This window comes from Lissotriton helveticus, chromosome 2_2 (assembly GCF_964261635.1).
Source record: "Lissotriton helveticus chromosome 2_2, aLisHel1.1, whole genome shotgun sequence".
In the NCBI taxonomy this organism is placed as follows: domain Eukaryota; kingdom Metazoa; phylum Chordata; class Amphibia; order Caudata; family Salamandridae; genus Lissotriton; species Lissotriton helveticus.
Window position 1 is genome coordinate 36,476,626 of NC_136060.1, and position 9,029 is coordinate 36,485,654.

A 9,029-nucleotide genomic window follows, 5' to 3' on the forward strand; every position below is an offset into this window, starting at 1 on the left:
AATCCTTCAATAGAGAATACATTGGCTTATATATTAAAAATTAAAACAAAAAAGCAGATATTACAGGGGTCAAAATACATTTTTGCGAAGTTACTTGCCAACTAACTTAAAACCCAGAAGGATTGAACTGAAATTGACTCCATAATTTCAGAACAAGGTTCTCCCATTTTTAAAGATACAGATATTTTACAGGAGTTTGTTTTATTTTACGAAAGGTTTTATACACCAGAATGATTTCCTTTAGAGTTTGATATTACTAATTATCTGAATTCTATAACTCCTCCTAAGTTGGATGCCATTGATTTTGATTTTTTTTAAACTCCTATCGCTAATGCTGAACTTGTCACAGCGGTTAATGTACAAAAAAAAGAATAAAACCCCAGGCCGATGTGGATTACTGTAGAATTTCACTCCCACTTTACATAAAAAATTCTTTTGCAAACTCATAGCCTTGTTTTACTATTTTACATCCTGAAAGGCAACTTAAGCCTTTTTTAAGAGGCAATGATTTGTCTTATCCTAAAAGAGAATAGAGATTTACAACGTTGTGAAATGATTAGAATAATTTTGCTTGCGAATTTCTATTACAAAATATTTGCTAACATTTTAGCCCAACATGTTGAACCTCTGTTACCAACTCTTTTAGGAAAAAAGCAAAATGGATTTGTAAACAATTTAGTCCATGCCGGCTTTGAACCTAGATGCTGAGAAATTTTATGATAGGTCTGGCTGGCAATTTATATTTAAGATACTACAATGGTTTGATTTTAGTCATATGGGGGCAGATGTATGAAGCTCAAATGGGTTCGCAAATGCCAAACTTCGCAGAATTTCAGCGTTTGCGGACTCATTTTCGCTAAATAGTATGTATGTAGCAAATTTGAGTGCAAAATAAGGAATCGCAAATTTGCGATTCCTTATTTTGTGATTGCATTTAAAGAATCGCACATTTTGCGGTTCCTTAAATGCAATGTATGAAGCACCCAAATTGTGCGATTTCTCATTAAGAAATCGCAAATTACCACCAACTTGAAGTTGGTGGTAATTTGCAATTTCATTCACAAAAGCACTTTTTTGCATTTGTGAAGGTGCCATGTGGCGCACATACATGCCCTTAGGGCATGTATGTGCGCCATATGCGCACACATGTGAATTTCAGGGGTGCATCAGGGTGTCCTTATGACACCCTTGCACCCTTGAAATTATTCTCAATTTGCGATTCTCAATTTGCGATTCTCAAATTGCGAATCGCAAATTGAGAATAACTTCACATTCATTCCTATGGGCCTCCTGGCCCATAGAAATGAATGGGAAATTATTCCTTAATTGCGATTCGCAATTAAGGAATTTTAAGAAATCGCAAAAAAAATGTGATTTTCTACATACATACCAATTTGCAAATCTTAAATAGCGATTTCTAAAAAATCGCTATTTGAGATTCGCAAATCTGGATGTTGATTCATCTGCCCCATGATGCTTACTCTTATCTCAATTCTGTATTCCTCACTCAAAGCTGCTATTTTTGTGAATGGTTCCATATTTGATTATTTTCCACTAAAAGAGGAGTCAGACCAGGATGTCCCTTCCCTTCCTTACTTTTTATTATTGTACTTGAACTTTTTCTGTCTAGAATAAGACAAAAATATGCTATTTCTGTTTTTATTTGTGGTAATGGACAGGTTAAAATGTCAGTGTTTGCCAATTATGTCAAACCCTGAATCTTCATTACCTTCTTTCTTGGAGGAAGTGGACCACTTTTTCCGATTGTTTGGATACAATCGTAATTTGGGCAAAACAGAAGGTTTTACCTCTTAACAAAATTTGTATCGGGCACTCATTTGAATCTTTGCACTTTTCATGGAACTCTTCTAAAATATAATATTTGGGTCTCTAGTTTATGAATTTGGTTAAATAGTCCACAAAATTAAACTAAGATGACGCTCTTCAAAAGTTAACTACTCTTACTACACAATAGCACCCTCTTTATTTATCATGGTAGAGCAGATTAGATTCTATATAAGTGGTTCTTACTCCTATATTCTCATATATGATTTCCATTTCCTACAATGTAAGAAGATTGATTCACTCTTATCAGCATTTTTATGGAATTTTAAAAAATCCAGATTGGCTCTTCCATGTCTCAAAAACCCTAAACAGAAAAGCGCTATAGACTCCCTGATTTTAGAAATTATCACCTTGTTTATTCTTTAAGACAAGCTACCTCTTGGCTTCATTCTCAATCATTCCCTCATTATCTTTTATGGATTGATGTGGAGTCCTATTTTAGAACCATATTATCTTTTTTTTATAAACAACATTTTATTGGCTTCACAGCACATGTGCTAAGTAATATACAGTGCAAGCATGGTATATCCACGAGAAAGGTAGCAAGCAATAGAAGAGAAACAAACACAGGGCCATAACATGTCAGACAACAGGCAGGTTGTAATAAGCCCAACACCGCCCCCAAATCTTTTGATGCTTGCTAGGACAGTCATGGGCTCTATAGATAGGCTTCTCCAATTTTGTGCACTAGTCCATCGCAGAGCTCCACTATGCAATAGATGGTGATGAGGAGGACTTTAAATGGTGAGCTATGTCACACTTGACCAGTACAGTGCCAAGGCCCACAAGGATGCGTTCTCCACAGGGTCCTCCAACATCATCCAATGTGCAACCCCATTCTATTTTAATGAGTGCGACTCATTCACAATACGGCCTATTAGATTGAAAACTCTGACCATTGTGTTTGCCTGTAAACTATTGCATCCTTTGTTATTTTCACAAACTCAGAACAAAGTAGATATTTTGAAATCTTCCATCTGGTGTTATGAGGATATTCAACTAAAAAATAAATCGAATTTTTGGAAAGCCTGGAAGAATGCAGGGATAATATGGGTACATCAGTCAATGTCAAACAGAAAAAATATAGATTTCCTCCAAGCTCAATCTCATTTTTATTTACCTAAATCATTTGAGAACTCCTATACTTCATTAACAAAAGCTATTGCTCACTCCTATTCTAATATTGCATCCAATGCTACTCCTAAGGCATCAATACTTTATAAAACAGGGAACTCTCCAGATCCTAGTGGAGACAATTCCAAGATTGAATTACTATTGGAACATCATTTTAAGATGTGTTGGTATATTGACCTTTGTAACAAAATGTGGTTACAAATATTCAAATCCTGACAAGCAGCAAATATTATGTAAACTCTCTGCTTCATCTACAGTCATCTCTTGATCACCCCGACCTCTTCCTTTCTGTTTAATACAGATTTGGTGGCTAAATGTTGGTCTTGTGATGAGAAACAAAGTGATATTTATCACATGCTTTTTATATGTTCCTATGTATTAACTTTATGGCTCAAGAGTTGTCTCAGAATTACATTTTTTGAATATTTTCTTAGGTAGTCTTTCGCCAGTACAATCAATACATTGATTTTCTTATAGCTGTATCTTTTCAACAACTTACTGCAAATTGAAAATGTACTACCAAAACAAATTTCATAATCTTGGTGGCAAATTGTGTGTTAAAAACATAGGTTAGATACTGAATATGCTTATCCTTGTTCATTTGGAGTCAAAAGACAATATTTATGGACTCTGGTTACTTTATTTTTAAATAGTTTGGGCTTCTTAGCTAAAGACACTTTGGTGGTTGCAAAACGACCTTGAATTGTATTCTCTGTTATTAACTGTACATTATATCATTTGTTTAATTTGTATTCTACAAATTTAACTTGATATAAGTAAGCACTGTTTTTCTTTCCATGATTTAACTTCATTTGCCTATATACACGTTTCTTCACCCCTTTTTTTAAACGTACTATTTACATATATTTAGTACTATTGAAGCTATTATTTTCTACTTAATTCATGTTTTAATGACCTTTACATGTGTGGTTTCTCAAGTTTTTTCAAAGAAACTTTAAACGTAAAAAAGAATTTGGAGTGAGGCATGTACATTACAGATAAATACATTGGAGTCATTTAAATTGCACAGTACAAGAGACATATTTATCTTTTAACAGGCACTCTTCTACTACCTAACCATCAACGCTCCATAATAGTCCATTTCCCCTGAGCTTCAGCTGGGGGCATCCCATATCTTTTTTATTGGCCCAAATAAAATGTAATGGTTCTACCACCTCCTGTCAATTTTAACAACTTTCAAAGAGCACTGGATTGCTCTGACACCTTTAGGAATGATCTCTCTGCTTACCTAGATGCCTTAGTATCTCTGGTAATTCCATGGATGTCTTGAACTTAGAGCTGAAAAACACATCACCCATGATCTCCTTCCAACACAGTTCCTCTGTGTCCTCACTTGGAACTTCACCAGAAATCATTGGCAAGCAACCACACCTCTTAACAGTTGGACTGATAGCATCTGCTACCCTCTACGTAGGGACATTTGTAGTAAACTGTTGTTGATCTTTTGCATTTTAAAAACAGGTGTTGGGCAACCAAGTGACAGGTATAGGTTCTCTTCCTCCCTTGTACTGATCAATAAATATTTCCAACTGCCCTCCCACACAATTCCAGCCCATTTTCCTTGTACCGTCTACTACTGTTAGTCAGACAATCGCGGAATCTATCCCCCATCCTGATGCATACTTTGTTCATTCCCCCATGCCCCCTATTTCCCCAACCATTTTTATCTTGCCTATGGTTATTTCGCGTTAAGCGTCTTGGCGGAGACTATCCTTCCATTGGTAATCTCTGCACTTTTCATGCAAATAAATCCTTTTCACCTAGAATAATGTCTTCGTGAAAATGCATTGCTTTATATAATCTTTTACATCTTCTGTGCTTTCAGTTCTATCAGTGCTTACAGAATATTTAATAAAACATCGTTTTTAAAAAAAGAGAAGCAATTTAAATAGATAAAAATAGGGTTCCATCTGTTAAAAAGCTGAAATGTTAAACATGATTTTTTGAAAAATTCAGTTTTACTAACAATACATTGTGAACACCTCACCCTTTTTAATGTAAATCCTAAAGGACTTTCAAACCCATGCCTTCCCGTACTCAACCATTTTTCCTTTCTAAAAAAAATCTCATATAGCAGTTTTTTCTTCAATACAGCGAAGAGCATCTGTATCAAGGTCATGATAATCACACCTTAGGGCAATATAAATTGCCCTCTGTTAAGGCAATGGATCCTTTTGTCACTGACTTCCAACCTCTTACTCTTCAGATGCTATAACTAGCAAAGTTTGCTGTACTAATGTCTCTCAGCAAACTCTTATTTCCCCATGAAGAACCATAACCCCATCAAATGTATACGTTTCTTCAATTGCTCTATCATCAAGGCTCGTCCCTAAGTCCGACACTTTTCAACATTTATGTGTCGGACTTAGCTAGGGTTATTAAGATCTACCGGATGAGCCTTACCACATATGCTGATGATACCTAGCTGGTGCTAGCCATCAATAATGATGGAGAAAAGGTGGCAGCTCGGTTCCAGGAAGGCATGCTGGCAATCAAGGAGAGGATGGCCTGCAACTGTTTACGGCTGAACTCCGAGAAAACGGAGGTGATCATTTTTGGTAAACTTTTTCCCATCTGGTCATCAATTTGGTGGCCTCCGTTGCTCGGAGCTCTACCGTCTCTTGTGCAGAAAGTTATACATTTTGGAGTCATCTTTGATGAGAAACTGAACTTCATTAATCATGCCAACCAAGCAGCTTCCACAGCATTTTATAAACTCAAACTCCTAAGAAAAATAATTCAATTTCTCCCAGAAAATGCAGGGAAAACGGTGGTGAGCTCGCTGGTATTGTCCTCCTTGGATTACTGTAACGGTTTACTTGTGAATGCCCAAGCTCGGGTGGTTGCCAAGTTACAACTGGTCCAGAACGCGGCAGCAAGACTGCTATCTGGGACCCCTAAATTTAAACCGACTAAACAAGTAATCAGGAACTATCACTGGCTGACGGTTAAAAACAGGATTAAATTTAAAACATTGTGTCTCACCTTTAAAGCCCTCCATCAGTTAGGGCCGGAGTTTCTGAAACAAAAGCTCATTTTTTATCGCCCCACTCGACAATTAAGGTCAATAGGTTCACTTCAACTTATTGTACCAAGAACCAAGACTGTCACTTGGGGAGATAGATGCTTCACCAATGCTGCAGCCAGACTTTGGAACACGCTTCCATTGGTGATTAGATCTACACCCACATTGTTACAATTTAGAAAACTGTTGAAAACATGGCTGTTTGACCAGTAAGTTCCACTTCCTCATCCTATTATTTCTTATAAAACTGTAAATTGAGTCTATTGAGGCACCTGTGAGTCTTAGCGCCAAGACGCCTACGGGCATACGATGAGCTTTATAAATTTCTAAAATAAATAAATAAATAAATCTACCACTTACCTTTAGGAGCTGATGTGCATATGCCAGAAAAGCCCCATCTGAAATCAAGTCACTAGCATTCCAAAAAGCAATGTTCGCCGATAGGAAAGAACCCATGCATAAGTGCATCTCATCATCAAGGAAGCAGCAACATCGCATATGCTTTAATTGTTTGGCAGCTTGTTGTGCTTTCAGCCAGCAGGAAAAGACTAGGTGAATGTGTATCTGGCAATACCACACCAATATGACTTGGCAAGACCTTCTGCACAGGAGCAGAAGAACATACTTGTGTTGTGGACAATAAGTTGCAAGTTTAAGAATGTCAGGAGTTATAATGAATAAAATAGGTGAAGAACTTACATTTTTAGCATTCAGAAATAATTGCTGCATTCCTTACCACAACATTTGGAAATAAATACTGCTTAGAGACTCAGAGGCCAAGATTAGGACCACCAAACATTTTTACTATTAAGCATAATGGAGGCAAGGTCAGCACCAATCATGTTTCTGCAGGCACCAGGATAACCCATACAACAATTGTAACAATGGTAAAAAGGATTCGAAGTGTTGGAGGAAATATGAGCATGAGGAAGCAAACTGGCCTTGCCAAAGCACTATTTATATTCAGCAGATAGAAGCATTTTAAAGCATTTTCAACCACCTATTTTAAATGAGGATGACGAAAAATTAGATGAATATGAGCTGTGAGGATGCCAGATAATAAATATGGGAAGGAAAAAATAGGTGGTGAGAAAATTTCAGGATGAGCACAAATGCCAGCTGAACACTGGATAGCTATATGACAGCTTTGCGCACATTGTAGGCCAAGTGTAATTTTGGAAATTTCCATGATAAGATGTTGCCAGACCAATTAGTTCAAAGACCTAACAATAAGAAGATCAAAGAGAAGTTATTACTAACTACGAATTTGACTCTAGATAGTCTGGTAAAGATTGCCAAGCAAATAGAAGCAGTGTCCTAGGACAAAAAAGGACTGTTAGTAGGTGATGATGAGTGTGTGGTCCTCAGTGTGGTTATATAAAGGAATTGAAAAGTGAATGCTACAGAAAGGAAGGAGTGCAAAACCTGAGGGATGGCAACAATGCCTCTGGAAATTGAAACTTGTTAGTTATGCTCTTGGAGGGCATTTTATAACTACCTTATGTTGCCTGTAAAGGTTTCAGGCATTTAGGAAGTGGAAACAGAAGGGGCATTATGCAAGAATGTGCAATGATAATAGTGTGAATTATTATGCCATGTATAGAGCAATCAACAATATATACGGAGTGATTGAAGATGTTAATGTGGTGCTGGCATTACAGGTGTGTTAGGTAGACAAGAACTATGGTGTGTCTTTTTGTGATGAGGGGACTGGGTAATTTGATGTGTGAAAAATGGCAATTTAGGAGCCGTTTGTACCCTTAAAGGAGATGATAAGGGGCAGGTAAACCCTAATGACAGCTGAAAGCTTACATTATGGAAAAATGCATAGAGTTGGTGGTATGTTTTAATACCATATTGAGGTTTAAGGCATGGCTGTTAGCATGATTTGTTAATAAGGGGAGATGGTGTGGCTTAACAGCTATAGTAGCCGACTTTGAAGCTGGGGAACCAGGTTCGAGTTTGGTGAGAGGGTCCTGTGATTCACGTAATTTCTCCGTGACTAAAAATAAATCTGTCCGTCTGTATTGCAACTGGTGTTCATAAAAAGTGCTCTGATATCTTCAGGTCGATATAAAACTGCAAAAAAAAAAACAGCCAAGATGTAATTTGTCTGCTTGGATAGCCACAACAGTGAGCTTCATTTCACATTCCACTGGATCAAACTACGCTTGCTTGACTTTCTTTAATGAGGTGTGACTGTAGAGGAAAGGGACATTTTCACAACATGGAAAAATGCCATCTGTGATCTGATTATTGAAAAACCTGGAAAGTGGAAATAATTCAAACATTAAATTGTTCTGAAAAGTGGAGATATGCCAAAGGTGTGCAACGTGAGACTTGTGCTAGTGATGTTACGAAAAGAACTTGAGGAAGAACTGGACAAATGATGCAGAGAAGAAACAATTGAGGAAACAGAGGCTTCAAAGTGGCCGGCTCCTGTGGTACTGGCCAGGAAGGCCACTTGAAATGGGTGGATCTGTGTTTACCTCTGAGATCTTAATGACAAGAAATGAGTGAACCAGTGCCCATAGTCAAACATGAAAGAGAAGTTATCCACTCTGATTTATTCTCTGCCTAACATCAGATTTTATTTTATAACATCTCGTTCATAATCCGAGGAACATTTAGATACTGATGCATACCTTTTGAGTTGGTTTTGGCATCACCAGTGCTCCAAAGAGGAAACAACTTTGATATATTTTCAAGATTATATTTTTGTATATGTTAAGAAATGGGAGGAGTCTGATTCAGTATTGCAGAAAGCATTGAGGATTTTGGAGACAAGCAGCATGACTATCAAAGCATACAGGTGCATTCTGGGGTTAAGAGAGGGATTTATTTGGGTCATTATCTGAATGAATGAATGAAAACAGATTTGTATAGCGCTACTAAGCCCAAAAGGGCATCAAGGCGCCTAACCAAAGAACTAGCTGAGCAAATATGCTCTATTACTGGTAGGCCTTGATAAAAAACCAAGTTTTGAGCGCTTTTTTAAAAAGGG